The following is a 23,722-nucleotide window of genomic DNA, read 5'->3' on the forward strand; positions in this document are numbered from 1 at the left end:
ATGGCACTGTGTTCAAAGGTAGATGATGAAGATAAGATGTTTTAAAGAAGAGAGGGGGGGGGAGAGGGAGAGGGAGAAGGAGAGGGAGAGAGCTCTTTTCTTGTGGTACTCTAAGACCATTGGAACGCACCCCATCTTTGAAGAGGTGGCAGAAAAAACGCAGGCAGCCTCTATCAGAGAAGACAATGTATTAATAGCAGTTGTTTGGGGGCATTACCTCATTAATTCTGAGCAATACCTTTCCAAAAGAGCTGATATCTGCTAAGTGAATGGGGGCGTTCTGATTATAAAGAACTCCAGAGAAGAGGAGGAAGGAAAAGTCATTAAATTTACAATCACCACGCTGTGTTTTGGCTATTTAAATGCTCCATCACAAGGAGAAGGGCAAACTTCAGTTCCTCATGTTTTGCCCATGTATAGGTTTTGTTTCTTGTTTGGTCAAGCGACCTTTCCCTCTCCTCTTAGCGACAGCTTTTCCAAACTCACACAGCATTCCTTCTGAATAAATATTGTCCATAATAGTCACAGAGTGCATGGCGAGAATTGGCTATTCTCCTTTATATGGGGAAAATAAGCAGGCTGACGCTCCCCTGACAGAATGTGGGGCTGAAGAGTGGTTCCCTGTAACTAGCCTGGGTTTGCTCTGCCAAATAGACCAGACTGAAATAGATGCAAGCAGTGAGTGGTTTAATATGGCTTCTATCACACAACTTTGATAATAAAAACTGATGTAGTATGTCACTTAGTCACTCTTCTAAGCCAAAAAGGTAGGCATTGTAAGAACAGAGTTGAACTTAGGACTGCTGAGCAGCATAGCAAGGACAAACAAAATGTAAAATTAGCAGAGTCCAGAAGTGGTCAGCACAGCCTGGTGTACCAGTTACCCCCTTAGCTTCCCCCTCCTTCAAGGTTTCTAAGAAATGATGAGGCTCAGTACCCAAGCCCTGCCTGTGAGGAAGAACCTGTCAAGAGTGTTTTAATGTTGTCCTGTGTGGATTGGAAACTTATGTATTTTGTTAGAAATATTTATCCTTAGAAGAGTTATTAGGCAGTTTGTTGAAATTGTAGTTAGTGTTTAGTGATCCTTAGAAGTAACTCATTAAATTGCACAAATTGCAAGTTATTCTCAATTCCCTATAAACAGACAGTAACTTAGCAAATTTTTCCTAGTCATTTCAAGAGACTGGTAATAGTGTATGGGTGGCTGTGTCCTGAACAGCTGACTTTAAGAATGAGGCTGGCATAAATTTGTGAGTGTATGGAGCACAATGCAGTTCACGCAGAGATATACACACACGCCTGTCATTTATACACCTGGTTCGGGTACACCACTATTTACTTCTTGCTATATTGAGATTTGGCTCTTTTGGTTTTCACTATGTTAAAAGAAAAAGTTCAGAGTACAAATTTCTAACATGTAAGAATTTTAAACAACATGTCCAATACTAATGGGGGGATTAAATATGTGCCCCCCACTGTTGGATCATTGTTAGAGTTTCTAGTTCCATAATGTGGCAGAAAACTTGGATTGTCTTCCTTTAGACATGGTGAAGGTTGTAGCCTTTTGGTATGTATCTACTGATTATACCTCACGTGTTATTGGATATGTCTCTGTTATTTCCCATCACATGTTCACTCGCAGTGTCATAATAATACGTCATAACTACGCTTTATGTTGAAAATGTATCTTGAAAAATCACTCATTGAACCTGGTGGCACCAACCTATAGTTCCAGCATTTGGTAGTCAAAGTTAGCAAGCTCACTGCAAGTTCGGGTAGCTTGGGCTACTTATATTTCAAAATGACTAAAGGAATGGGTGGTAGAAATCACTTGTAGGGGTAGACAGAGACCTAGTTAGGGTGATGCTTTCCTGCAGAGAAGGTGGCAGGTAGCAGACTAGAAATACCTTCAGCAAAGTGCAGGGGCCTTGAGCTCTCTCTGTGTCAGGAGCCTGCATGTAGGCCTAATGAGCATAGGCTCATTCATGTTCACTCTGTCTTAGTAGAAGACCTGGTCTTTCCAGATCCCAGCATATACTTGGCCAAAGACTTTGACATATTAATGAAGTCAGTCAGGCCACCAGAGGAAACTGTGTTCGTCAGTCATTTGCCTGAATAGTCATATTCCAAGGGGCAAAACTTTGAGCTTTAAAGTTTAACTTATCTCTTGTCTTTCTAATTTGTAAAACTTTTATTTATTACTTTTATTGTGTATATTCGTGAAGGATGGGGTGTGCACATCGCAGCACCCGTGTGGAGGTCAGAGATCAGGTTTTGTGGAGTCCATCTCTATGTGGGTTGCAGGAATCAAACTCAGGTTGCCAGGGTCACATGGCAAGTGATTTTATCCGTTGCGCCATCTCACCGGTGCCCTGATTTCTAAGTTTTCATTTGCCAAGCTCTCGGGTTGTGATTAACTCTGCCCCTCTTTGAATTTCTTATACTTTTACTTACTTGAGTAGAGCTCTGCGTTTAAGTATCTCCGTCATGACTACTACAAGAGACGACTGTTCACTCTACTGAACTAATAGCTACCATTCCTTAGAACACATCTTCTTCCTCCACAGTCTGCACAGCCTGCTATTGCCACTGATTATTTGGGGCAATTTTTCTGATTTATCTGTCCTTTATGTTCTAGTTGTGTTAGGATTGGTTTAAGATGTCTTGGCGAAAATCTATATGCTCACTGATTGGAGGGCCCATGTCCTGCTCTCTGATTGGAGGGCCCATGCCCTCCAGCTTCTTATTCTCTGCCTACAATATAGAGCAACCCTTTTGTTTGTCCTTCACAGGCCACTGTCCTTGATAATCTCTTTAGTCTCTAATCCACCCACTCCAGTCACTTCAGCTGTTCAGAAAACTTGACTCTTCCGGCTTTCTCCATGCCTGTATTTAGTATTACCACATCTTTTTAGACTATTGTAAGTTAATCTCCTCCGCCCTCTGCTTCCTCTGTGCTTGCTCTGCTTTGGGTCTCCATTGCCTTATTGGTTGCTGTTTTATTCTTACAGTTATTCTTCTGCCTCTAGTCCCCTCCCACACCATCACCACCCAATGGTCATGTCTCGTGCTGGACAAATACACCTGTGTTCTAAGAACCACAGTCACTAGTGATTAGAGAACTCAAGAGGCCTTCAAAATAAGACTATGGCATCTCTAACACAGCCTACAAGGCCTGTCACAGAGTGTCAGTCTTTGTCACCTGTCCACTCCTTAGCTGGTCATCACCAACACTTGAGTCAAGCATTACTCCAGCCTCCAGGATCTGTCATATACCAGGCAGTGTGTGAGAGTGCAGAGGCATCTTTCCTTTCCCAGAGTGCTTGTTGCTCTTCAACTTTCGCCTCATGGGTCACTCACCATGTCTTCCTACCTTCAGAGTTCACCTGAAGTTCCCAACATCTCTAATAGCACTACAGGTTTAAGGAATGAATAATCAACTGTTTCCACGGCTGTCATTTTTGGATGGTCCCTTTTTTCTTTATTTACTTATATTTATCCTATATGTTTTGACCTAGCATAGTTATCAATAATGATGCTAAATGCCAAGTAGAGTCAGGAAATGTTTGCTTGTTTGGTGGGGACCATTCTTCTGGAAAAGTGGGATTAATGTTCATTTTATTTCCAAGTAAGGCCAACTGATAACAGGGAACACATTAGCGGTAAAATGGATGAGTCAGCTGCACATTATCAGAGAGGTTTTTAGTCAAAGGACAGTCACAGCATGTGGAAACTAGGAGGTTCCCTGAATCATGCCCAGGCTGTGTGGATGGCTCAGTAAGATGCTTACCTTATAACCAAGAGGGTTACATTAGTTTATTTCCATAACCCAGAGATTAAAAAGTCATGTGTTGAAACAAGAACATGGAATCCCAGTTCTAGAAAGGCAGAGACAACCAAATCCTTGAGGTTTGATGGCAAGCCAGATTAGTCTATGTGGAAAGTCCCAGACCAGTGAAAGCCCCAGTCACACACACACAAAAATGAAGCAGATGGTACCTATTGAATGATGCCCAAGGTTTTTGGCTTCTACATGCACGTGAACACAAATGAACACATATGCACACACGTACACACAAACGTCACCAGGAACACTCAATAGCACATCAGAAGACAGACCATTGAGAAACTAAATTAGAATGAATCATCTTATGCGCTGTCAGAACACCAACCCTGAGAAAACACTGGATTCTCAGTCGACAGTGGTGCTTTCATTTTTTTCCCTTAAATTTTATGGCCTTGAAGCACAGCATTGATGTGATATCACTATCAGCATATGCTAAGAACGAAAGGCTCTTTGGCTACTGATAAATTGAATGTAATCCGTGGGGACCAAAAGAAGCTGATATTTGGTAAAGCTGTTTAATCAAGTTTGACTCTTTGGACTATTTGTAAGTTTTTCATACATTTATTATGTGTCCTTGATATGCCAAATCTTGAGTTTAAGGAAATGAAGACATCTGCCTTATGTTATGTTCACATAGTTCTCTCCCTCCTCCACGAAGAGAAGAGCTTTAATATAGATGAGACCAAAGTTAATCTTTAAACAAATACCTGACTCTAATAAAATGTTTAAATCTACTATGTGAATCTGAAAATTCCTACAAGAACATATGAAGATGTATTCTTTTCTATTTAATTTATGGGACAAATGAAGACTACCTGTTTGACAGTAATCAGATGTTAGCTTCCAGCTAGTGGGGAGAGGGGGGAAACTCCTGCTTTCTCCTATCTGTTCTAGGCTATGGGATAATTTACTTACGCCTTCCTCTGGACAATGGCCTTGGATGTAATACCTCTATAAATATTCTTTCATTTCTCTTTTCCTCTTGAGTTGATCTCACCCTGTTTAATAAAACTCTTTTTTTTTCTTTCTCAGCATTTGCCTCACAATAAGTCAATTATTAGGGTAGCTTGGTATTATTTGGACTTTTAAAAAAATGTACACTTCTTGACATGATGGTTCACACTTGAAATCACAGAATTTTGGAGACTGAGGCAGGATAATAATGAGTTCAGGGCTAGTTGGAACCATATAATGAATCCCAAACTAGCCTGAACTAAATAATAAGACCATGCCTAGAAAGACTTTTATTAGTCATTAATATCAAAAGACCTGAAAATGCTCAATTTTCACATACCATTTATTACCAGATATCAGTTTGTTTGCATAAATAAAGCTGGACTTTGCAGTTTTGCAAAATAAATATGTTGTCACCCAGAGTTATGAAAAATTGAATATCTCTATAGTTTTTCAAATAACAATAGATTTCTTTGTATTACTTCCCCTTTATAATTCCATTTACATTTTTCTGTTCATACCTATGTGACTCTGCAGGTCACATATCTGTGAGCACTGACAGAAACAGATTCACCCAAACAGGTGTAGAAGGAATTTTTGAATGAAGCTGATCTTCTAATATGAAAGTAGTTTTAAATCTCAGACTGCCGTTACTATACATTTATAGAAACAAACTCACTGAAAAGTTGTCATCTGCTAAAACCTCAAGTAATGTAACTATCCCTTTACAGAGCTCTGACTGAAAAAGCTCTCACCAGCTCAGAGCACTTACTGCTCCTGCATAGGCTGTGGGTTCAGTTCCCAGCACCTGCATAGCATGCCCTTTCTGGCTTCTGTGAACATTGTACACTTGTGTAAGTAAATCCAATATTGCACACTATTTTGTAGGTAAGACACATATGTAGTTTTCTTATTATATATGTTTAAATTACAGCATAGACAAATGTACTAGGTGTGGCTTCCTGAGAAGGCAAGCCCCAATCTCAGTGAGATATAGGAAACTAGAATTTCCTCTCATGTGAGCCACTAAGTCGTTATATGTTGACTGAAGGCTTTCTCTACACTTCAATCCTCATCTCTTCCTTGGCCAAAATATACCATATAGTCACACCTAGCTTTGTTTGTTTGTTTGTTTGTTTGTTTGTTTGTTTGTTGAGACAGAATTTCTCTGTGTAGCCCTGGCTGTCCTGGAACTCACTCTGTAGACCAGGCTGGCCTTGAACTCAGAAATCCACCTGCCTCTGCCTCTCAAGTGCTGGGATTAAAGGCATGCACTACCACTGTCTGGCCACACCTAGCTATCTTAGCAGGGTAGGAAACGCAATCCTACCAACATGTCTGCAAAGAGGAAGGTCTGAAATATCTATAGAGAGCTCCATCCAGTAATTTTCCAAACTCGCACATGATTAAGCATCCCCAAGCCTCCAGAGCCTAGTCATAAAGTATTACACACCTGTGCATACACTGGGGAATGCTGCTGCACTGCTCTACACTGGGGAATATGTGAGCATGCGATGGGATGATGTAATGCTGACATCTTTTGTCCTGGTCACATCTTCTGACTCTCATTCCTTAGATCTTTGGCTCTCAAGTCCTTGCCACTTTTGCAATGCTCCCATCTTATACAATGCTAAGAGTTTGGTCATTTTCCTGCCAATCATTGGGTACTCCTGGCCATAAATAATTTGGGGAATTCAGAGAAACTTCTAATAGGGAACTCCTACAGAATGTGAAGAGCAGCTATGAAATGTTCATTTTCCCATATTTACAAACTGCTCATGCATATTGAGAACTGGATGAAAAATAATTGAATGCAAGTTTAATCCACACCCCTACCTTTGCTAGTAAGTGAAGTAAGAGGACTAGTCTTCAAAACAGGAACAGTAATAAACAATACTTTAGAAAAGCATAGTCTTAAATAACACCCATATCGATCAAACCCTGTACGTGCCTATCTGTGAATGCTGAGATAAAATCTGGGATAAGATCTAATAGTAATGAGACATTTGAAGGATTACACATTTTAAGGCACTTTGCTGGGGTCCCTGGAACTGTAATTTAAGTCAGCAAATTTAACATGTGTTCTTGGTAGCAACAATTCTAGGAAATGCTTTGAGGGATGTTTCAGATTCTGAATCAAGCAAATTGCTATACATTTTATCTCCCTCTTAGAGATCCTGGCCTATACTAACCGTAAGGCTTCAGGAATATTCTACATGCACAGGCTCACATCACTTTAAGTCTACTGTTTTCTAAGATAGAGTTTGAGTGGGCAAAGAAAGAGACACACAGAAAGAATGTTCCACATCATCAAACATAGCTTAGTAAATTCTATTTCAATTATACCTGTTATGTTGTATTAAGAACACATAAAACTCTAGGGATAGTGCCTAGAATCCATATCCAGGAATTCATAACTTCCTAGAAGTCTAGCTACAGAGGATTCAGTGCCTCTGGCCTCTGTGACACTGAATCCACACAGTTACACACACACACACACACACACACACACACAGAGACGTACACACACATATGTGAACACGCATGTACAAATGCACACACACCTGCACACATATACATGCATACATGCATGCACAAATGCACACACACATGCATGCACACACATATACATAAGTTAAAAGTAAAATAAGTATATTTTAAAACAATTTATAACATAATATTCTAGCTCGTGTAATACTTTGAAAACATAAAGCTAAGGGTTTTCAAAGAACTTTTATAAATGTCTTCACTATTTGCTAATTTATTTTCATTCTCTTGGTAAAAAGCATTATTTTTAAATTACACACCACTCGGTAATATTTATTGCTATTGGGATATATTATTTGGGATACATCAAAAATAAGAATATCACTCAGAACTTTATAACCCATCTTTGAAAGAAAGTCTTACATTGTTAATCCTTTTTTGCAATGTGGCCTTGCATTATTAACCTATTAAGTTAGTGTTTATTTCTGGGTTAAGACCTTCTGAAGAGGAAAGCCTCCCTCAATTTCAACATCTATTTCTTGATTGTTTTCTCTTCGCATGCTTCAAAATCAAAATATTAAAGCTTTGAAAAAAAACTGTTGACTTTAATAAAATTATTTTCTAAAGTTATCACCTGAGAGAATTTTCCTATGAAAGAAGACTAACAAATGACTAAAACAATTACCCACTTTCCTTAATAGAATGTGTGTTATGTTGAAGTGCAATGACTGTGTAAACTAGGACTTACTCCATTCATTGGATGCTTTCAAAAAGTAACTCTATCCAAAGAGTGTCCCAGATATGTGAGTGATGTGTAGATATCAAGGTAGGCAGCTGTGACAGTGCAGGGCTGTTCTTTGTCACGTGTCCAGTCTGATAGGATTACTCTGGTTGTCTTTAAAATCCCTCTTCCGTGTTAACTAGGAGATAAGTATATTTTAAAATAATTTGGAAGTGTATTTTCATTTTACCTTATAGAAAGAGAAGTAATTTGGCCAAAGTTATGGGAAGCATAATTTTACATGTATTTGTGTATCTATGTTCATGCATGTACAGGTAAACATTTGTATACAAGTGCTTGTGCATGGGATTCACATGTGTGTGAGTGCAGGTGTGTGTGTCCATGTAGAGGGCAAAGGACAGTGTCCTCTCCTAAGTACTCTCCCATTATTCATTTATTTATTCATTCATTTGTCTATCCATCTGCTTGTCTGTCTGTCTGTTTGTCTGTCTATTTATTTATTTACTTACTTACTTAGAAGCAAGTTCTCTTACAAGACTAGAAATCAACTAATAGGCTACACTGGCTGATGGGTGTGTGAGCTCCCAGAGGTCATCTACCTCCTGCCTCCCAAGTACTGTGATAACAAGCATGCTACCTGCCAACTTTTTCTGGGGCTTGTGGGAAATTCAACTCAAGTCCTCATGCTTGTACACCAGCAGTTTTTCTACCTTCTTCTGGTAGAAGAAATTCTTATCACAATACTTTTCTGTGATTACATTTTGTTTATATTTTACCTTGGGGTTATGATAAAATTTAGAAAGCACCATGATGTCTGCAACATCTCCAAATGATCACTGAAGTGGGATCTGCAGGTTTCTTTTGAGCTCTGTGGGTTCATCCTAATCTGTTTTAAGAAATGCTTCAAAGAAGCAGACAACTGCATTCTTCCAATGCATTCAGTTATGAAGCCTGTTATAATCCACATTTCGAAACTGCCTAGCACCTAAAACATTTAGAAGGCTGGAAAATATCCTGCATAACCATTTGCCGAGCATGGGGCCATAAACCTCAGTTGCTTAGATTTACAGTATTACAGTCTCTCCTTTAAATGACAGGGGGGAAGTGTTTAGTGTAATGAGGCAAAGAGTCCTAGTGTGAAAGTTACATTATATTTTTCATTGCATAGGGGTAAATTATTGCTTCAGTTTCTATATGATGCCCTAGTGGCCTCAAAGACACAATACCGCTTGCAGAAAAGCCTGCTTTTGTCTTAGGCAATAACTTATTCTATTAGAGTATGCTTTCTGAGAATTACCCATAGCATTTCTCACTGTAGGCAGAATTTCATGAAGGTCATTTACATGTAACCACTGAACTTCACTGGTGTTTGATTTTTTTAAACTTAAGAAGTTTATCTGGAGCCTGACATATTGCCACAACAGGAAAAACCAAAGAAATTTTATATCTATAGCATTTGGAAAACAAGAAGAAATTGTGGATAAGAAATTAGATCACAAGCATAGAGGGTTTTTTGGCATTTCTATGCTTTTGCAAACTTTTGAGAATATGTAAGCTAGGCCTCTGACATGGCTCAGTGGCTGAAGGCATTTACTGCCAAGCTTGTTTGACATTAAATTCTAGGACCCACATGATAGAAGGAGAGGACCACCTCTTGCAGGCTATCCTCTGACCACTACATGTGTACTGAGACATGCACACTCACACAGAAATACACACAACCAAATTAAATAATATAATAAAATATTTTGAAGTAAGCATGAATCTTTGCAAGTGTTCCTTGGAGACTTAGTAATAATAATCCGATACTGTTCTGTATTTGCTGTGAGCATTTTCATACTATTTTCAACACTAAATATATAGATGTAAATGTCAAAGGGTGCAAAGATATAAATAAGTTTTATTTCCTAATGAGGTAAGATAAGAGTTAATACAAAAAATTTCTCTTTAAATGCCCTCACCAATTGGTGTTACAGCACTTGGGGACATTGCACCAGGCTTTCTGCCAAACCATTACTGGTAATCTAACGAAAAGGGACGAAGAAAATTCAGATGCTGCTGCCTGCCTTAGTTAGATATGCATTTGCCAAAACATTTCCTGCACAGGCCATCAAAGCTGCTCATGTACGTGTAGACACACACACACGCACGCACACACACACACACACACACACACGCAAATGCTTTTACAAGTCTAAGAATATACACATTAACTACATCTCTGCTCAAAGCAAACAGCAGTAGCAGACACAGCTGGCCTTGCCAGGATTGTTTCTATATTTTGTGTGGGTTTGGTATATAGCAATGCCTGCAGCAGAAAGAATTAAATTATTCATAGATGAACAAGATTTATCATCTCCCTTGTGTGGGTAAATTCCGGTGATAGCTCAAAATCACTCATTCATAAATGAGTGACTTGGACCACTATTGTGTATGGTTTATTTAAATTATTTAAATGTAAACCTGTTTTCTACGTAATGCACATAAGTATAGTGATGTGAGAAAGTAAGAAAGCATGCATAAAAGGGGAATTTTGAAATTCTGAAGTTCTGTTTTGAGATAAAACATTGCAGAGGTGTAGACATTTGCAACTAAGTTTGAGCCACTGGGGGTGGCTACACCCTTTTTTCTAATTGTTTAGAAATCTACAAGAGGTAGCTGCACTTTGGTATAACATCTTCATGTCATAGTTATAAAAGGTGATCTGCCAACTCATAGACACACATTTTCAAAATAAAGTCACATGTAGTTCTCTGTGTTCCGTTTCTATCTCCCAACAACACAAGAACATTGGAAGCATGCCAACAGTACATGATTGATCATCTGTCTGTCAGAATAGGGCCTTACTAAACCTTGGCATTAGATTGTGTGTCAATCTTAATCCATGTTATGCTTTAGAGGAGGGCATTGTCTAACAAAATGACCTGGGCACATGGAGCCAAAGACTATAGAAAGTGGGATGAGGCTTAGAGTCCCCAGAGAAGATGTCCTGAAGAAAGCAGCGATGCTGTTGGGTCATAATACATGAATAAGCATTCCCTGGAAAAGGAAAGATGGCAAGATGGTTCAGGATGAAAGTTCTCATGTGACAAAGATGAGAAGTTTCATCGTATACAGAGCCACCGATGGTTTGATGCTCCTAGAGGAAGAAATGTGAGGCTGAAGTGAATAGCAATGAATTTGAAAAGATAAACACATAGTTAACCATAGATAGCCTTTTACACTATCCCCAAATGTTTTCTCTCTAGTCCTTACAGGACAGAGTACTTCTAAAGTCCAAATCCTTCCCTGAAAATAATCAATGCAAGAAAGAACAGTGAAAATTGGCTCATGGGGATCTGGAGCCAGATCTCAAAATGTCCCTGTGCATAAAAGTCCTTTGGACACCTGTGTCCTTCCACTTTACTTCATTAAGGCATCCTCGGTTCATCTGCCTAATAAGAGTGCTGTTCTCCAGATTTCAGAGAAGACACACATCTTAACCAGTGCCTCCTCTTTCCCAGCATTGTTTCCATTCTGACAATTCACACTGATTGCTATTCCCTGGGATTGAAAAACAAGACTCTGTAGCAAAGGTAATTTAAAATAAATGTTATACAAAACAAAATTACATGAATCTATTGCTCTGAACAATGGTTTTAAAAAAGTCAAGAGTGGAACAAAGGAGAGGGGAAGGTGCTGCAATGATTTGCTCATAAATTAAATTTAAATTAACGCATCAATGAGGTCTAGGTAGATGGGAAATAAGATTGCCCACTAAAGAAAGCTGCCATCATTTTTATAATTTTGATTATATATAGAAATCTGTTTGCTATAGCTGAATATTCTCTAGCCTATGTTCAAGTGTATATTCTATAAAAATAGGCCACGTCATGATTTTCTCATAATTTAAGCCTTTCACTAGCTAAGAATACTTACCAAGAGAGATGAGTGAAAATTTTATTACTATATCCAGCTCCTTTAACACAAAGATATTCGGGAAGGAAGTCCTTTCTCTCATGACCTTGGCATTTGGTGGCAATATTTGACAATGTTCCATGTTTTTCCTAGACGTTTTTGTACTCTCTTTCTCTATATTGTACCCAGCATTAGTAGTTCAGAACACACACCAAAAAGTGTAGAGATCAATCAAAAGAAAAGCAAAACAAGAAACATAGTTCTGAAAATCAAGGAGAGGGCTTTCTTCCAGATGGCTCTGTTAGGGGTAAAATTCAAGGGAGAAGATAGTAGTCACACTGGAGCTGAAGTGACAATGATGTCAGATCTTTCTGATTTGAATTTTAAGTTCCAGTAACATCAATAAAGGGAATCCCAAAAGTCCTACCCTTCTGATAAATGTACTATCGATTTTAAATCCTTTTGGAAAGGACAGTGTTGTGGCATTCACATTTAACACCCCTAAGTTACTCTCCTGGCATTTCTCTGGAGACGTGTGCATGCATGTTCCCAAGCCTACAAAATGATAGGCAGCCAGAGCTATGCGTTCTTCTTATTATCAAAATCAGGAGTGAGCTTTGTAAGTATCTCTGTCTACTACTAATTGCCTAGCAGGCAAAAGGGTTTACCAAAGCAGTTCTGAAAATAAAATACATCCTTTAGTGCTCAAAGGCAGACTCTGATCAATTCTGTTCAGTCAGTTTATCACCCTGGAGCACCAGTGAGTGTGCATTTCTACTTAAGTGTTCTGGTATCTTTTCTCACAAAGGTACTTCTTAGATCCTTTTTTTGGATTCTGGGTGGTGTAATTATGAGAGCTTCCAAAAATGTTCTTCCTGAGTTAAGTGTAACCTGTTGTGATGCCAGCAAAAAAAGACCCAGAGCTGCTTTTAATGATGAAACAGTTTTCCATCTCTTTCTGCATTGTAGTGATCCATCACATATGTTTGTGAGAATTAATCACAAATTCCTCTATTTTTCCATCACTGGATCAGTTTGGCTGCCCTTTCATCTACCATTTAAGCACTTTAACTCTTCTTCAGTCAGGGGCTATCAACCCTGCTAGCAGAGGTCAACAAAATTAACCTTGACCTTGCTGTGGAGCGTGATACCCTCTACATGTTCTGTCATAGTGTGTCTCATGCCTAGCACATGTCCACCCAGCCCTTCTCTGCCTCCTCCAGTCTAGGTGCAATGTCATGAGAGGCATTGTTTACTTGGAGCCCTAGAACATTTTAGTTTTTATTTATTAATTATTCTCAGCTCTTTGTTAACCCTTCCTGATCATATAAAATTTCACTTCCTATTTTCAAACTGGGATAATCATTAAAATTGGAAGACAATATATACTTGTATATAATGTTCTTTGGGTGACACAATGCTTTGATTATTGTTCCAGTTGGGATAGGTATATTTTTTTTTCTTTTTGAGAAAATAAGAAATGACTCAGGAGCTGGGAATATACCTCGGTTGGCAGAATGTTTCGCTAACATTCACAAAGCCCTGAGTGTGAGTCCATGCACCACATAGGCAGGACGCAGTGACATATCCCTGTAACTTCCCTACTCAGGAAATGACATAGGAAAATGAGAAGTTCAAAATCAACCTTGGCTCCATACCAAGTTTTATGCAAACCTGCGATACAGGACCCCCTATTTGAGGGGGAAGATAAAGGAATGGCTGTAGACACACAGCGCTAACTCTTACTTTTTTCTTTCAAAGTAGAAGCTATACTATGTAGCTTATAGGAGTTAGTACTTGGAAGAGACTCACCTCTCAAGATTAACTTGTAAGCTTTCCTGTGAGGAAACTATAAAATACATCAAGTTCCACTGTCCTTTTAACTCCCTCATTTGTAATTATTCATGACTCAAGGAGATAAACTCAAGGCCAAATTGTTATTAATCTAAACATTGATGCCTCATATAATTGTTGCCTTGTAATTATTCCATTTTTTCTAAATGGAAGTATAAAGATTAGGTCACCTGAGGTGGATACAACAGAACTCTTTCTAAGATCTTTCATTGATATCTAAGTTCTCAGAAATAATATATCAAGACATAGCTGGAGACATTGTCACTTTCATGATGACCATATGGAACATTGTTTTAAGTTGTGATGGCTGGGGTCTCACACAATTGGCATAGGCAGTTGGTTTTGAAGTGTGCTAACTAGGTCCAAGAAAATGGAAATGGTGGGACTTCATGAATAATTCCATATGCACACACCCATGAACACAAAAAAACACATAAACATATATAGCTCTCCCACACAAATATTTTAGAAATAAAAGAGGAAATGAAATAATTAAGAAAATATAATAAATACTCTTGGTAAAATACAAGATAGCCTAAATGTGATGAAGTGGTTACATACTCTTGTAGATCAATTATGTTTTGATGAACTGTGATGTAGGCTGAATATTGTTACCTTCTTATTCTCATCTGTTGTATTGTGATACCAACAGATGAAAATCTCCAGGTGTCAAGATGAGGTGAGCTCTATTAAGCAATTGTTGAGTTCAGCGTAGTGCCCATGGCGCAATGATGGCCTCATAAAGAACTGATGCTTTAAGGAAAAGCTGATGTCATCATACAATAACAGCACACTCAAAATTATGCAGTTCTTCACACTCTGTAGACATAGTATTAGAAGAAATTAAAATGAAATACTCATTGCAGTGATCTATGAGTCAGGAGACACTGATATTATCTTCTTCTTCCTACCTACCTACCTGAAACATGAAAATTCTCTACAGAGAACATAGAAAATACAAATTCTCTAAGATAAATCTAAAGTTTCCTCTCTTGGACCTTAATCATTCTAGGAGTTGGCTTACAAACCTTCACCTTAAAAAGGTGAACACTTCAAAACTATAGCATCTTATATTCTACCCTCAAATCCTTTCATTCACTGGTTCATTTGACTGTCATGAAAACTGGGCATGTAGTGTAATACAATTCTGTTCTCCAAAGTTTCAAACCTCTATGCTTAGGTATTGAGCCTTGCAAATCCTGATCCCTGGAAGTTCATTTCTTTCTTCTGAATCTATATTATTTTTTAAGGAAGAAGATTCTCAGAATGATTGCAGACTCTTGAAAGTCACAATGGTGTGTAACTTCAGAGGAAAGTAGTACTTACAGACTTGACATATGTATTCTGCAGTGACTTGACGTATATACTCTGCAGTGTGTCAGTACTACAGAAATGACAAGCACCAAAGAGATCGCTGTGCCTAGACCTTGATTAATTTTTCTTGCCCATTGTTTCTTATTGTTAAAATTCTGCAGTGTTTACGTTGAACAACACACAGATTATACTCAGATGTTTCCCCAATCCTCAGTTTACCTGTAAATGTTTTCTGACCAGTTTATCTTCTCCTTGTCTTAAAATTACCAAATATTGTATGCAAAGATATGATTGAAGAAAAAGTACCCATGAAAATAAATCATGCATGGGAGAGTTTTTTATGCCTAAGAAATTATGGTCAGCCTTTATAATACTCATTGTTTTTAAAAACAAATGTATACATAATATAGTTTATTCATCTGCATTCCTCAATCTAATTTGTAATATAATTTTTGTTCAACTATTTATTTATTTATTTTACATCCATTTCAGAGCTCCCTCCTATAATTTTCTAATATCTTGCTGGATCAATCCCATCTTTGGCCAAGTCCAAAAATATTAGAGTGGAGAACAAGCTTACACGACATTATAAAATAATCAAATCTGTTAATTCCATAGAAGGAGAGCAACTTTGTCCATAACAAAAGGAACAAAGAGTCCACTCGATCTATTTGGTTACATCTTGGGTTCATTGGAAAATTCATGCCAAGCATTCATTGGTCCAAAAAATAATGACTAGTCAGACTTGGCTTTGTTATTTTGTAGAGTTCACATCATTGCAAAATGTTTGTTGAGAGCATTCTGGAGTGAAGTCTAGGGAAGCATTTTCAATTAGCAGTGACTTTTAACCATCATTTTACTGAAACACAATGTCCAATAATTCTCTACTCCTCAGATAGGGAACAGTGATGGTAGGGCTGTAGCTCAGTCACAGTCCTGTGACTCATGGATAGTACACGTCTCATATCTGAACCATTTGTAACTGTTGCTTTCATTCATGGTACTTTGGAAGGCTTAGGCCAAACCTTCCATTATTAGGAAGCAGGATTGAGAGGCATTTTCAGTGGTCTTTTTCACTACTTATGAGAAATTCAGAAGAATGTTATATTGAAGCAGAAGGAAATATTTAGGGGCAATCTTTTTTAATTAATTTATTTATCTATTTATTTACACTCCATATTTTATTCCACACCACCCCTGTCCACCCTCTGACTGTTCCACATCCCATACCTCCTCCACACCCCCTGTCTCCACCTGGATGTGCCCACTCCCCACCCCACCTGACCTCTAAACTTCCTGAGGCCTGCAGTCTCTTGAGGGTTAGGTGCATCATCTCTGAATGAACACAGACCTGGCAGTCCTCTGCTATATGTGTGTTGGGGCCTCATATCAGCTGGTATATGCTGCCTGTTTGGTGGTCCAGTGTTTGAGAGATCTCGTGGGTCCAGATTAATTGAGACTGCTGGTCCTCCTACAGGGTCACCCTTCTCATCTTCTTTCAGGCTTTCCCTAATTCAACAACAGAGGTCACCTGCGTCTGTCCATTGGCTGGGTGCAATCCAACTCTTTCAGATGCTTGTTGGTCTTCCAGAGTGTGGTCATGCTCGGTCCCTTTTTGTGAGCACTCCATAATCTCAGTAATAGTGTCAGGCCTTGGGACTGCCCCTTGAGCAAGATCCCACTTTGGGCCTGTCACTGGATCAGGCTTCTCTCCATTTCCATCCCTGTAATTCTTTTAGACCGGAACAATTATGGGTCAGAGTTGTGACTGTGGAATGGCCCCACTCCCTCATTTGATGCCCTGTCTTCCTGCTGGAGGTGGGCTCTATAAGTTCCCTCTCCCTACTGTTAGGCATTTCATCTAAGGTCCCTCCCTTTGAGTCCTGAGAGTCTCTAACCAAGTCTCTGGTGCATTCTGGAGGGTCCCTCCAACCTCCTACCTCCCGAGATTTCCTGTTTCTGCTGTCCCCCAGGACTTCAGTCCTTTTCCCTCACCCAGTACTAGATCAGGTTCCCCTCTACCCCCAACTCCTCCCATCCATTCACTTTCCCTCCCAGGTCAGGTCCCTCCTTCTCTCCCCCCTTGTGATTGCTTTATTCTCCCTCCCAAGTGGGACAGGGGCATCCTCACTTGGGCACTTCAGCTTGTTAACTTTCTTGAGTTCTGTGGACTGTATCTTGGGTATTCTGTAACTTTTTTTTGGCTAATATCCACTTATTAGTGAGTACATACCATGCATGTCCTTTTGGGTCTGAGTTACCTCACTCAGGATGATATTTTCTAGTTTCATCCATTTGTCTGCAAAACTCAGGATGTCCTCATTCTTAATAGCTGAGTAGTATTCTATTGTGTAAGTGAACCACATTTTCTGTATCCATTCTTCTGTCATGGGACATCCGGGTTCTTTCCAGCTTCTGGCTATCGCAAATAAGGTCACTATGAACACAGTGGAACATGTGTAGGGGCAATCTTCATCCAGCATTTAAAACTTTTATAAAAGTATCGGGCAAATGAATTACTTTTCATAGTGAGGAAAGTCATGGCATTCGATTGCTTTTTCACTCATTCATCATGTACTTTGGCCAAAAACCACAGAACAATTGTTGTATACTATCTGAATATTCTTCCCTTAGGAAGTTTACAGAGCATGGGTAAAAAAATACACAGAGAAAGATTATCATAGCTTCATGTATCAGGCACAACAGAACTCCACAGTGGAATGCAGAAGATTCATAAAGAAAAATGAACAGAAAGGCTTTTGTTTTATTAAGGCCACAAGTTTAATAAGCTTGTGTATAAGCAGTTAATGTCATAAGAGATGTGCCATCACAACACACATGTACCCATAGGTGAAAGTTAACAGAGGAAGAACACCAATGAACAGGAAAAGAGAATGGCATTATCAAGTAATAATGGAAACAATTACCACAGACAAGAAGAGAATCAAGTGGGAACTGTATTAGAGAAGCCACAGTCAGACCCATTTAGGAAAGAAGGACCCATGCATAGCTTTAAAAGGAGCTGATGGGAAGGTGTCTGCTGGACTCTTGGCAGACTCATCTTTCAAGAGACAAGGAACCTGTACCAAGTAGGTTCAGGGTGAAGGTAGGGAAAGGAGCTGGAATGCATAATGGTGAGATGTTGCGACAGTCTACATGTGGCCACCCCTCCAGCATCTGGATAGTATAAACAAGAAGATGAGCCGTGGACAAATCGAGCCCACACTAAAGATTATTTGTAAAAATATCACTCTTAGTAAATTCATAAAGAAATTATTCCAATGCTTATATACATAAATGATTAGAGATCACAGTAATTTGAAGACTTGGAAAAGAGGAATCTCTAACGTTTCTGAAGTTAGGGGAGAGAACAAGGATATATTCTCCCTATATCTGACCTGTTATAAACCAACAGGAACATTGCTGTTGCATCTGCCTGTGGGTTGAACATGCTAGTTGAAATCCCTTGAGGTGACTGAGTTGCACTGGAGGCTATTTAATAAAACGTGTACTTAAGGTTCTGGTTATTTATTCAGATTTTAGAATACTATAGTGTATGCATTGCTAGAGCCCTTGAACAAGTGATTACATCCATGTTGAAGACAAGGTTACTTCAAAATCATTGTATGGAACAAATATATATAATGAGAAATTATTGTACTGCATATAATATATAGATTCAGCAGAAACAGTTTTAGAAAGAGCTAAATTAGGTGGGAATCAGTACTGTATTCTTAAGAGATCACAGAGAGTGGTATACCTATCTAATTTATATTTGCAATTACTGTATTTCATCCTGAAAAGAGCGCTTTGAGAAATGTAAATGGCTGGGAGAGCTCTTGCCAATTATGTGCAAGTTTCTGGCTTTCACCCCCAGTACCACCAAAAAAAAAAATTTTTAATTGTTTTCAGTGATCCAAATTGGTTTGATCAAAAAAATCACTAGTTTGGTGTATATTATTGGTAACACTGTATTCTATGAAATCAGAAATTATGACATATCCTTTTCTAATACATTCCACGGGGTAGTGAATATGGCTGTGTGCTGAGGCCTGGGCCCAGACTGCTGTGAGACAAAACTCCTGGTCCACCAGTCACATGAATATCTATGTCATACAAGTGCCACCCCAAAGGGTTAGGAACTTAAAGCTGCAGGCCTTTCTAAGACAGCCAGAAGATCTAACTCAAGAAACAGAATTGTTGCCTCAAGCAAAACTAGACTGACCTGGAGAATACTTTCATTTGGGCTAATTAGTGCCTGTAGTAGTTGTCATAATGTGTCCATAGGGAGCTCTAGTCATGATAAAAAATAGATTTATATTTCTTAAAGAATTTCCTGGAAGATAAAAGTGACTTTTCCAAAGAATAAAAATACATTGTAACAATTCTTCTTTTATTATTTACATAAAACATCTCATCTTTCTGGATCGTCTGCAATTCTATTTCTTTTCCACCAATTAAGTCTCAGGCATTCTCTGAGGAGAGAGGGATGGGGAAATGGGGGAGGGGTAGAACGGTGGGACTAGGGGGAGTGGAGGAAAGGCGCTGTGACCGGGCTGTAAAGTGAATAAATAAATTAATAAGGGGCTAAATTCTCAGGAGTTCAAGCATTGCTATATTGAGAGAACTTTCTGGGCTAGGCTAGGAGCAGTAACTACAGCTAATACAATGTGAAGAAATAAGCGGACAAAGGCAAGGTTTTTATGTCATAATAGCCAATCATTGTCAGTTCCTTAATTCCTTCAGAAATACTAATAGGCTCTCTTATCTGGTAGGCCTTATTCTACAGACTCGCTATGAGTCACAGGAAAGAACCCAGAGTCAGGGTTAAAAGGATTAACTGTGCATGCTGTGGAGCAGTGATTGTGTCATATAGTAAGAAGTAGCATCAGGTCCCACAAGGCATCTGTGTTGTTTTCTCAAAGTTGCATTTTTAAAAATCATAATTCTCCAGAATGTGTTGAAAATGGTCCTCTGACGCTATTTTAACTCACACAGACGCAGCACTTTCACTTCAGGAAAATGCTCTTATTTTCAGCTCAAGTTCTTAAGTGGGAAAAGCATGGCAGATGCTTTTTCCAAGAATAAGGGGTTGATTTGAGCTGAATTTTAATTAAAATTACTCAAAGGCTTAGTGAATAACTCTCCATTAAAAAAAAAAAGTCTGTCCTGTAAGGAATGAAATACTATCATGGTAAATCAAAGTAAAAAGAAAAACAGAAAAAGGTAACCAGTTACTAGCTGGCTCGATCTTGAGGTTATTTTAAGTGTTAAAATAGAAAATACAGTTTTCATTTTTCGTTTTGTAGTTATGCTTACATTAATCTGTAGTGGCATCAGCAATGAAGTAAAAATCTTATACTGAGTGCAGCAAAACAAATTGGTAGATTAACATTAATATTATAAGTACCTATATTTAATATCTGCCATTGGATTTCATTCGGCAACTGTTTCCTATTCATTGAAGGTTTGACAACTGACTGTTTAAATTTAGAATGCAAAGCTCCTTTTAAATAATGAATTAGAAAAGCATCAAACCATTCTTTGCCTCTTGCATGTGCCAAATGTCAATACAGTTTTTTTTCCCAGCATAATCTTCAACTTTAAAAACCTCTGTTCCTCCACAAGAAAAAGGTATACAGAAAGTTAAAATTTAATAGAGACTTAATTAGGCAGTATTGTTGAGTTCTTTTTATAAAGAGTGCTATCTTGGGTTCTTTGCGAGATAAAAAGATGAACTGGATAGGGCCATGAGTCACACAGACTTCACACAATGCACTTCAAAACACCTGTGATAAATGCTTTAATGGCTGAATAAACAGTGTCCAGCCTGAAAGTTCCGCAGGGACTAGGGGGCTTAATTCCAGTCAAGGATGTCTTTTATATAACAGAACACTACATGGAGCTGTACAGAGGACAACAGTGAGAATGTATGGCACAATATTACACTTTAAAGAACTTATCGTCTTCTTCAGAGAAACAGACTCTGCATACAGGGAAACTCTATGTACAGACATGATTACAGTAAAGTATACAACTGCATATCAAAAAACAAAAGAATGTCAGAGTATGCTGAGAGTTTGTTCAAGGGACAAACTGGTATTGATTGGATAAGACAGATCCTGAGATGTGCTGGGGAAGACAGGGCATATTTGCAGAAGAAGCAGGAGACATTTGAAATGAGGAATATGATGCTTGAAGGCCCAAGAAACAGCTGTAAAAGCAGATCATCATGCAGTCTTCCTGCTGCTCCTCCCTCCTCTGTCCTCCTGCTGCTCCTCCCCCTCTGTCCTCCTGCTGCTCCTCCCTCCTCTGTCCTTCTCCTCCTCCTCCTTCTCTCCTTCTTCCTCCTCCTTTCTTCCTCCTCACTCTCTTCATCTTTCCCTTTTCTTCGTTTTTTCTCCCTCCTTCTCCTTCTTTCTTCTCCTCTTCATCTTGATCTTCCTCCCACGCTCCTTTCCTCCCCTTTCTCTTCCTCCATGCAGCAGAAAGGGTCCATTAGAGTAGAACACTCTTGAGAGATGAGATGCAGAGTTGGGAGTTGAGCATGAGGGACATGATGGAGACAAATATGTCGATATTACTTATTGCTTTAAAGAATCTTACCATCAATGTGGAAATAGTAGCTAGTGGCCAAGGGGCTTTTGTCAACATCAGGTGCTCTTTGAAAATTCCCAAAAGAACAGATCAGCTTCAATAATGCAGGATTGTAAGGGGCACCTCTCTTAATACTTCAGATAGGGAATCGGATTGAACTTGTAAGAACAGGAAAATCACATAGTTCAGTGTGTCAAGAAGCCTGTGACACATGAAAGCAGCTAGAAAGATTAGGATGAGAGCTATGGTTTTTCTGAAGAACTGTTTTATAAAGGTCCTTCTAAATGGTATGGTATCTGTTCAGCACTAGACACATAGGCAATGTTCTAATAACTTCCAACATATTTATTGTGTATTCACACAATACATGATGAGTGTGTATTCAGCCCTTGTAGACAAGTTCTGCAGATCCTTGTGAGTCTTAGAAGGAATAATGTGTTTGGCTTGCTACACCATAAGGATTACATTTTTTTTAAAGAAGAGACAAAATGGATTCACATTTTTTAAAACATGAGAGAGCCTGAAATATAAATGTATCCACGAAAAGGAAGATTTATGTCAGAAAAGGACCTAACTCAGATCTGGTTAAATGGTACAAAGCCTGGAGGCAAGACCAGAGAAGGTCAGTCCAATTTCCTCCCAAGACAGAGTAATAGATCTTGGTGACAAGGAGGTTCAATGAGATTAGATTTTTAAAACTGAGTTCTGCTCTACTGAGATCCTTTAGTACCTCCACCCAAGTACACAGTTGGGTGTTGGGTGTGAGAGAGATGATGGGAATTCATATGCAGATATTACATATTGATTCAAAACATTTCACCATGTATGTGAAAATATTAATCTGTAGCTGCTTGTTTACTGTGTGCTCTTCAGTGAGGAGATTGACAGTCAAAAAACTACACTAGCACATCAAACTATGTGTCTCTACCCCATCAAAGCCAATATTAAAATAGAATCGAACTTTCTGCCCTCTTTACTGGTCAAGTAAAAGTTTTACCCGATACCCAAAATATTTTTGTGAGAACCTTTGTCAGTTGGGAGGCATCATTCAACCCCAAGTTCACCTGCATAAGGTGGACTTTCTTTTCCTCTAAGTGGCTGAAATGTCTGACCTGTCCTTTATCCCAAGAGAGTCAATTCTTCCCACCGTTCCCTTGGACTCTCCCCAGTCAACTGTCTTCAGAGCCTTCAGTTTCCATGGCATCTTCACACCACTGCCTCTTCCCAAGAAGAGCCTTCAATCCCCCAGAGCTTAGCTCTACTGATATCAAAAGGCCTTAGACACTGTACAGGGCCACATCCTTGGAATGCCTTCGAGTGGGGTTATGATCAAACCTCTGACCCCATTCATGATGCTTAGTGTTTCTGTTCTTTGTCTTTGGTTTTATGGAACCTCCCAGTCCCCTTCCTCTTCCTGAGTCTGCTCAGGTTGATGCCTCACCACAGTAACTGCATAGGAAGGGCCCAGCTCCTCAAACCTCCTTCCAAATTTCCTATTCGATTTATATGTGATTAGCCTTGACTGGAGAATGTTACATCTGACTGTATCCTAATTGGTAAAAGTAAGAATTCACGTTCCTACAGTAGCTCTTTACAGAGAGGCACTCATTTAAGTCATTTCTCTGTGTTGGACAGAAGATATTTTAACTTTTTAGGGGGAGCTGGGGGGCGCTGAAAATGAGGCATAGTGCGATCACTTCTCTCTAAAACCCAAGGCCCCGGGGCTTAGTCTCAGCAACACATAAAAAATAAAAATAAGAAAAATTCTTCCTATAAATTCATTTTCTGTTAAATAGTATTTAAAACCTAATCTTATTTTTTAATTCATATTTTAATTTTTATCTCTTCTTTTTAAAGGTTGAGCTTTGAATTTTATTTTTTCATGGGATCCTAGCATACTTTTTTCTTTTTATACTCTTTAATCTTTTTTTACAGTCCAGATTTTATCCCCCTCTTGGTCTTCCCTCTGACTGTTACACATCCCTCTTCCACCTACCCTTCCCCCCACCCTCCCACCCCCACCCCATCAA

At 38.9% G+C, this 23,722-nt stretch overlaps 1 protein-coding gene across 12 annotated transcripts in view; it reads left to right on the plus strand.

Annotated features, from left to right (window-relative positions):
- The window catches only part of Dtna (dystrobrevin alpha), a 342,602-nt gene that overhangs the window by 100,468 nt on the left and 218,412 nt on the right, over positions 1–23,722 (plus strand). The window lies entirely within an intron of this gene.

Source organism: Mus caroli, chromosome 18 (assembly GCF_900094665.2).
Source record: "Mus caroli chromosome 18, CAROLI_EIJ_v1.1, whole genome shotgun sequence".
Lineage (NCBI taxonomy): Eukaryota > Metazoa > Chordata > Mammalia > Rodentia > Muridae > Mus > Mus caroli.